Here is a 9,789-nt window from a genome sequence, read left to right on the forward strand (position 1 = left end):
ATGTGAGACAGAGAAATCGGAGGAACCAACATATAAGGAAAAAGTAGTTTTTTATTTCATTTGGTAGTCGCCAGGATTTGAAAAACGGTCCCCAAGACTGTTTTTTAAACACAAATTGATGAAATTTCAAAAAAAAAATTGATAATAATATGAATTAAAAGATTTTTAAACGTGTTTTGTGGCATATAGAGTCGGAGGAACGTCTGTTCGACAGGGAACCCCTATTGACACTTTTGCCAAAATGTTGAAAATTATTTAATGTATCTAGTAAAATATAAGTAATATAACGTTTTTTCTGTAATATACCTTTTACTATAAACAAAGATGTTCAAATTTCATATCCCAAATGGTACAGAGTAGGGTGTCAATAGGTGCTGACACGAGTTCTTAAAGTGTCAATAGACGTTCCTTTCACCCTAATAAACTAAATACGGATCGCCCAGTGAGTTTGCAAAATCTAGTAATTTGTAGAAAATGTTGAAAATTTTGTTTAATATCGATAATTTGTGAATTGAAATAGAAAATTGGTGAATTTTGAAAGCATGTGTAAGTATTTATTTTTTGATATTTTTTCCAGAAGATCCATGGTAAAATACCTCAAAAAAGTGCTTGTTCTGTTAGAAGGAATGTACCAATGCTTAATTGTCAAAATGAAAATAACAAAATTTGTAATAATATTTTCAACGAAATTTTCTATTTATCAATTTTAAATTTAATTTCACACAGAAGTAGGGCAAAAGGAACACCAATTGAGACTTTAAAAACTTTTGTCAGGACATATTGACACCCTACTCTGCACCATTTGGGATAAGAAATTTGAACACATATAGAAAAAGGTATATTACAGAAAAAACGTCATATTACTTAAGTTTTATTACATACACTAAATAAATATCAACAGTTTGACAAAAAAATTCGAAAAGGTGTTCCTTCGATCCTAAGTTGTTTCCGGTAGTAAATTCATCGAAAATTATTAAAGAAGTATCCATTAAAATTTTGACTGTTTTTTTTTTCTTGTGTTTTTAAGTGTAAAAATTGCCCATATTTTACATCTCTTTTGAGCCTTCTAATGTTTAATCAGTCACCCGGACAATCTATCTTCTCTGGAGGGGCCTCATAAGTTCTAGGTAGACTTCCAGGCAATCTATGTGCTGTTGTGTAGCCACCATAAACACAGAAATTCTTTCTTAAGATCACTGACGCAAAAGAAATTGCATTTTATCCTTTTAGTAATAAAAAAAATGAATATTCTTTGTTTTGTAGTGATACTTTAACAGTTCCTCTTACTGCTCGATCGCCCATTGCATTATGTTCAATAAAAAGGGGTGGAAAAGCGTCCCAGGCTTTATTAAATGCTCGAACTCGTGACTTAGATGCTCTACCTTAAAAGCACTCATACGTATGCATCATTTACTGTTTACCGGTTCACAACCGATTGGAATGCTTTTTTTTCGAAACTGTTGCTTCAATCAGTAATAAAGCATTCGAGTAGGTTTTCGAAGTCAAATTAAATTAATTTGAAATCAGTCTGAAAGCTAAATGTTTAAGTTCACATGTTACCGTTTGGGTACTTATAATATTTTCGTTATATTTGGCAAATAGCTTAATCGCGGTGTTTGTTTTTCATATTATTAGGGTAAAGTGATACAAGTTGGACATAGTATTACAAGTTGGACAGGGATTTTTTCTTGATAAATACAGTACAAAATTTTTTTAAGCACAAGGAACCAAATTATAAAACTAAAGCATTAAATATATATAAATAAAAATGAAGTACTAAATTTATCAAGAAAAAATGCCCTGTCTAACTTGTACCATCGTCCAACTTGTACCACTTAACCCCACGATAATTTTCCACATTTGCGATAAAGAAAATAATTTTGAGAAATACAATATTTGACGGTGATATTTGGAATTTTCATGATAAATCTTTTGGTTCTTACTTTTGTCCAAGACCCGAACCCCGATTCTTCAATTGGCTTCATTGGTTCCTGGGGTTCCTGAAATCAATGATTAAAACTGTGTTGTTACTTTTTGTTTAAACCTGGGTATGAATTCTGAGATGGTGAGTTTTTCACGTGAGAAATTCACGGCTCTGAGATCACCTTTAGAAAACATTTTGTCCAGCTTTCGTAAAAACTTTCATGTAAATTCTTAGATGCTGTAAGTGTTGCACGTGACATTTTTTTGTGAAAGTTTCATCAAACGCGAACAGGAAACGGTCTAAAAACCGTGAGTTTCTCATGTGAAAAACTCACGCATCTCAGAATTCATACCCTGGTATATCAAAATATCCGAAAAGAAAACCGGGAAATAGTTTATGAAAGTAATTAATAAGCTCTAATAAGCTTGGTAGTAAGAGTTTAATTTCTCTCAGTTGTAGGCAATCGCACCGATAACCGATCCATAACCGATTTTATAGCTCACATCGCTTTGGTGGTAAAAAAATTATATTAGCCGAGATTTAGATTCACAGTGTACACCAGCTGAGCTACCCACATTCCTTCGGGCAATCAACACTAAATTTTTTAGTATAATTTTCTATCTCAGATATTGGCAACGTCTTGCATGCAAAAGATTGTGATGAATAGTTAACCAAAAACAATCCATCAAAGCAAATCGAAGCTCAAACATCATTTTAGTACCAATCGTGAGCTTTTGCTTCATCTGTGACGCTCATAAATGCATAAATCAATTAAATGTGTGGGAATTAATTGAATTTCTCAATATCTTGCATAAAAATCAATTTTCATACCGCATTTTTTTGCATTAAAAACTTATTTGGAGAATAAGGAGAATTCTTAGCCAAATGAGTAAAGCTTTTTTTTCGTATGATCTCACATGTTATTTTCTTTCTTTCAATTTTCCTCTTGGACGATCACACGCAATTCTCCAATTATTGTCCATTAATTGCCCCAACCACGAGAGATCTTTCGTGTTTTGTTAAATGATCCTGAATGGTGTGAAGAGTGGAAAATTTGTCGAAAAGATCACCTTCTAAATTGTGATTGAATTCAATTTATAGGTTGCCTCACTATATTTCAACAGCACAATCGTCAGTGATTAATCGCTGAATGCTGTTTGATGGAAATCATGAGCATATCTTATGGGTATCTGCATCCATCGACATAGCCAATACATATCACAGCATTATTGCTCACTTTTATTATTTCTTCTCATTTTGGTAGGTAAATGCGCCTGTGTGTAAATTGACTTATAAAAGAAACGGGTTATTGGTTTTATTGTGCGAGCATAAATACGCTTGTCGATCGTCAATAAATTAACGATTGTATTAAAAAATTCCAGTTGTATTTATGAGTCAAACGCTATAAATACCTTGTTATACAGACGCAACAACCATGAGGATCTCCTGGCATTTTTTTTTTTTTTAGTTCGACCGCTTTATATGACTTTACTGTGTCTTTTCTTGAGAGACTTAGAAAACGCAATTCCGTGACATGCCAATGGGTCTCTTTTATCACCTCCAACCACTTCTTCAGATCCAGGAGGGGGTCAACAATAAAGACTTTCGTGGATTTTTCATCTTTTACGTGTTAACACAGCATCCCAACACACTAAAAACCACCGAGACATTCACCTGGACAAATCGATCCACCAACAGATGCACTTTGTAAACCAAGGAAACTTAAGGAATCACAGATTTCTATTCAATCCAACAGCCAAACAATCTCATCCAACGAACCGATATTTAATTGTTCAGAAGTGTCTTGGCTAAAAGGTAAATTTCATTCAATGTGCACAAGATGTCGTTGATGTTCGAAAAATTCAAACTCAATTCGAATTTTCGTACTAAGACGTTGATAACGGAAGGAATATTTGTAAGGAATATTATAAATAAGACAGGAATAATATGGGTATTTTTGCGTTCTTTGTTCCCAAAGGATGATTGACACTGGTTACACGCAAAAGCATTTCGAAATTCTAATAGGAAATAATACAAATTTGCAAACAGACGACACAAGGAGTAAAAATATCTTGCTTAGCTTTCGAACTCGTTCGAATGGAACTATGCTATGCGTTTGATGCTAAGCAAACTTTACAGTCAACCTAGAACTATTTCCTTCTTACATTGCGACGACATAAAAACGCATATAAAATTTTTAATTCATTAATACGATTTACACATTGATATTATTTCAGAGATTTTTAACATTAAATTGGTCTTTTTGTTAAATAAAAATCCAATAATATAATTCGAATCTATTTAAATAGGTATTTATTTGACTTAATCTTCCAATAATTTTAGGTTTAGTTTAGAACGACCAATATTACACATGCACATCGAGCTTCACAAATACGAACAACAACAGAAAATTATTGCCTATCATCCAAATCTCAATCAATCGCAATATTTGGTATTTTGAAATAAACTTGAGAGTCGAAAGGACCAAAAATATACGTGTTTTTCACACTTCATCGCTTATAAAATCCCACACAATATTCCCTTTTGTCTAATAACTCTGTTCTCAGGACATACTTTCGAAAAAGTCCCATGGAATTGTGGCCACACTTCTCCCAAGAATCCTGTGGATCACCAACCCAGCAAGGTGTTTTGGTAAAATTTAAACAAAATGCTCAACCATTTATCCCAATTGTTGGAACACTTTCTCAGTTTCCTTCAATTCTGGCCACTTCTTTTGTGATGGAGCGTGAAGGATGGAGGAGGAAAAAAAAAGTTCTGGCCCATGGAATAAATTGTGATTTGTTTGACTTGAGGATATTGTTTGTTTGTTTGTCATTTTCTTCCAGAGAAAAGAAAATATATGTTTGTATGAAGAAAAAAACTGAGAGAACTCAACATAAGAGAGACACTTTGTTGAAAATGTGTCGTTTTGACTCTTTAAGCTCACACAACAGAATCAGCAGGGAGTCACCAATGATATATGGACTATGTGTGGCTTGAGCAAATTTTTACACTCTACCTCAAAACTCTTTTTTTTCCATATACCCCAAACGAGACTCATATTTCTTATCCTGCTGATGCCTGAAGAAAAAGTTTAATTTCTACAAAAATAATGGTGCTATTACACTAGAGAATCGATCAAAAAAAAATAAAGTAATTGTCATTGTAAATAAACTTTTAGTACATGCATATACTAATGAAGTTGATTATAGAACTTGACAATTTTCGATATCAAATACGAAAAACTAAGAATGAATTTATAAATTTGTAAAAAAGAATCCAGCAGACGCATGTACTAAAAAGTTGTAGAGATTAAAATTCGTAAAATAAACAAATCTAATAATACTAAATAATAATAAGGATAATATATTTTCGATTCACGTCCCTGAACATGGTTTAGTACAATAATTGGGCTGTACATAAATATAATAAATATTAATGTTTAATTTTAGTTTATAAGTTTTGCAATAGTTCTGTGAGAGCATGAGATCCCTAGCTAGTAATATCTCTTGCTGATAATGTCTAAATATGTAATACAGTTGTACATAATTTGTACTATTAATATATTTGTTTAGCACATGCATGTACTAAATAAATCACTTATAGAAATTATTTCATAAGCTCTATCGAAAATTTCACTTGCCTTATACTATTTTTATACAAATTGTGCTGATTCAAAATTTTAAAATATCATAAAATTTACACACTTAATTTTGAAAACATAATACTTTTGTCACGAATTCTTGTAATACTTTTGATTTTGTAGCAAATTTAGTGTAAAACTTGCAGTTTTTAGATTTATTTAGACATGTGTAATCGAGGTTATCTTGAAATAAACAATGAAAAAAAACTAGATTTTTAGTACAGACATGTGCTAAATATTCATCTTTGCTTTTGAAGCTTTTAACCCAAAAATTAAGTACCTATCGATTATGAGAAGTTTCAAAAAAATATTTGAAAAACAGAAGTAATTCTACAAGTCTTTTAAGACTGTTTAAATATTTTTCCATGTGATGGCACCATAACAGCGCCTGTGTGGCATTAAAGGATGAATATCCTATAGAAATTGCGACTGTGGCATGGTTCTATCACCTGGCCTACACAAGGCGACAAATATCACAAAATTCATTTGCATATTGGCGAAATATATCATCCATTTCTCAATGCAGGAGACACAAGATTGCCTTCTGTGGAAGTTTGAATTTTTTTTAACTCATCATTTCCGCACGCTCGAAAAAAAGGAGAAAGAAACTTTTAGCAGAGTGATTAAATAAATTGCAGAATTTCAACAAAAATTAACTGGCGACCCCATGAAGTCCAATTCTTCAGAAGCAAAAAAAAAAGAATATCCTCTAGAAGTCACAACACAAAAATGTAGATGAATGAAGCTGGCGTAAGAAGAAGACATTAATTACAAAATGATTAATGATTTCAAAACTCTATGACTTTCCACTTGACTTGAGCATTGGGTATTTGTGTGCGGTGCCCCCGAAGAGCCCAAACATATCCATGGGTAGAACTAATTTTCTATGGATGTAATGAGCATAGCGAATCGATATAAAAACATTAAACATATCTCAATTTCTCGATGACATCTCACTCGCACGATCGAATGGGTAGATTTTGCACTATTCCTTGGAACACTAATTGCCCCCCTCGGTGATTGTGCGCCCTTGAGTTTTTACCTGGCCATTCCAACATCTAATTATACCTGTCAAGCATCATGGGGATGTACAAGACATTGAGGAGGATTTCTGCATTACTGATTTGAATAGCTTCCCATTATTCTACGCATCACTTCAACTACACACTAAATGCTGCTCTTCCATGGCATTCCCAAAAACACGCAGTTTCTAACAGTGTAACCATAATTCTAAATTAATATACCTTTGTACTAAGCCAAATATTTTAGTAAAAATCGAGACTGATAACAAATTATGCCCTAGACACTTTTACAACTTAAGCCGAGAGACGACTTAGTGGAAGATGATAGAAATGTTGTTTAACCATTATTTCTAATATAATTACACTAAGCCGTCTCTCGGCTAATCCTCAGGTCTGTCAAGACCTTTATACTGCTTGAAAAATGGTATATTTTAAATTTACGCTATTCTTTAAAAATCAGTTTCTAACCCGTTATTTCTTTTTAATTTGTAATTATAACTTCCAATAAAAATACCAAAATGTATGCTAAAAAATATTTCAAAACAGGTAGTTCTGAAATTAATGCTCTTATTTCATTACAACCATCATACATTTTTTAACAGTTAAATAATAAATTTTTATAATTTAAGTAGTTAAAATAAAGGGAAATAAATAAATTGCAATCAAATAAATATGCCAATTTAGATATATCAATAAAAGCTGTAACTAATAAGAGACTAATTTTTATAGCAATACCATCTTATCCAATCAGGAAACACAAAAGATAAGAACTTAATTTTTAACTGACCGAAGATAATTAAATATGAGCAATCACAGCTAAATCTACAAAAGTGATAATACATTTGAAGATTGATTTCGAAAGCCATAAAGAGAAAAGAATTTAATTCTGATCAAATTTCGAAGTGTTTCGAGTGTCATCCTTTCTATGACAGTTTATAAAGGATCCTAGTAACGTATTCTTTCAGTCCGGTCAACAATGTATATTACTTTTTAATCAATTTGTTTTCCAAAATAAAATAACTATTTCCTTATTTAAACTAACAAAAATCGACTACACTAGGGAAGGCTTTTAAGCTTCGCATACACTCTGGCTTCGAAAATTTCATATTTTTCCTATATTTCTTTAAAGTGTCTTATTTACATAACTTTTTAAAAAATATTTGTCTATAATACTGGTTATTAAAATATATTGCTATTAGATCTGATTCAAGAAAGAAATATGGGAAAAATATAAAATTTCGAAACCAGGGGGTGTGCGAAGCCTGAAAGCCTTCCCCTATACTATACTAATTCTTAATTCTTTGAAAAGGCAAATAAATTCAATTTAATCGTTGCAATAATAATTACCGAAATTGATTTAATTCGTGTTTAAGCAATTCTCAATATTTTTTATCGCATTGTACGAAGATCCTAAAGCCAAATGGGATTTCTTTTGGTGTGGCAATCAGAGATGATAGCCCAAAACCACCCGTTGTGTCGATATTTCATCGAAAAATTTATTCAAACAGAACCTTTTGACGAAAATTAATTTGCTCGATTATCCCCAGAATTGATGGATGTGCACAACATTGCCTAAATTGCTGGGAATTGAATTCATCGTGAGTGGTGAGAGTCATCAGGTGGTTGTTTTAATGTTGAGCATTATTAATGCAATATTTGCTTTTTCAATATTACCAAAATAATACAGATGGAAAAAATGCTTATTTAACCACAATAATTCCTCTCGAGGGACTTTTGAGAGCCTCTCTAAAGAAGTATTCCTCAATTCTTTAAGTATATTTGGTGTATACAAAAATTTTTATTCTTCTCCTGGGTGATGAATGATGGTGTTAAGAGTGGCGTCTTGAGATGCTCCTCAATCCTCTCACGGTGTGCCACCAGGTATTGTTGTTAAGAATGTTGATTTGTGTACACAATAACTTGTAAAAAAAAAATTTGAGGGACTATGGTTAATATAAAAATCAATTTTCAACCGTATAAAAGCCATTGGGAATTGTAGACATCGCGAGAAGAAATTGAAATTGACAAATCGCCTCCGTGATTAAGTTCTTAACAAGAATTAATATTTTCCTCCTCAGTGAAATATTGCTCGTATTTGACCACCAGCAGTAGCTTGTCTGCTCTTCCATGGTGGTTATGTGTGAAAAAGTTCTCAGTTTTCTCAAAATGTACTCGGATTAATGAGAGATTAGAGCAGTTGGATACGAATATTTATCAAGTTGGACCTCCTCATTCTCATCCATTCTAAATCGCTAACCGTTTATTTGTTCCAATGTGAAAAACGTTTGCCCCTCTTACATTCGAATATCTTTCTACTAGGGCTTTCATTTTGCAGTTCATTCGAATATTTCACTTGTGAAAATATTCCCATGCGAAAAAGTTAAAATTCGAAACTGAGTTTGAATTCTTCGATAATTAACGAATTTTTGTGCAAATATAGTCCCATTTACCTTTTAACCAAGACACTATTGGAGAATCAAACTTCACTTGTGTTTGCATCCATTATCAGGTTTCGAACTCGCATGTGACAATGTCATAAAAAATAGGGTGGAGTCTACACTTATGGATGTTATACACTTATGGACAGCGTGCAAGAATCTTAAGTTCTTACGTAAAACAGATTTCGAAAAGTTATAAAATTATTAGTTTATGATGTAATTAACATTTTTTTTTATTTTTCGAAATCTGTTTAATGTAATAACTTAAGATTTTTGTGTTGTCCATAAGTGTGTGCAACTTCCATAAGTGTAGACTCCACCCTACAGAATTTCCATTCATGATCCGTGTTTGTGAGATAATTTCAAATTGAACCTCACTATCGTACGATTATCCCTTATAGTTCTATTCTTATAATTAATCTTCCTGCAAACTGTTATAATCACTCAAGTATGTCTCGGCTAAAATATAGAGACACGTAAACTTGCTATTTCCTTATAGAAAAAATCCTTAATTTAGATCGAGTATGACAAAAAAAGAAGTAAATTTAACATCCCAGATGATGTAGAGTTCATTAGGCAGAGGTTAGGTTGTCCATAATCTTTAATACAATTTTAGCATAACCTCAGTTTTTTACTCTTACATTGGAACTAAGTTATGAAAATAATATAATTATTTTTAATAATGAGTTTCACATTTCATCCCATTTCTCATTTTCAAATTTTTCTCCGATTTGGAGAATAAGGGCTCAAAATGTAAAATAC

This window comes from Phlebotomus papatasi, chromosome 3 (assembly GCF_024763615.1).
Source record: "Phlebotomus papatasi isolate M1 chromosome 3, Ppap_2.1, whole genome shotgun sequence".
Lineage (NCBI taxonomy): Eukaryota > Metazoa > Arthropoda > Insecta > Diptera > Psychodidae > Phlebotomus > Phlebotomus papatasi.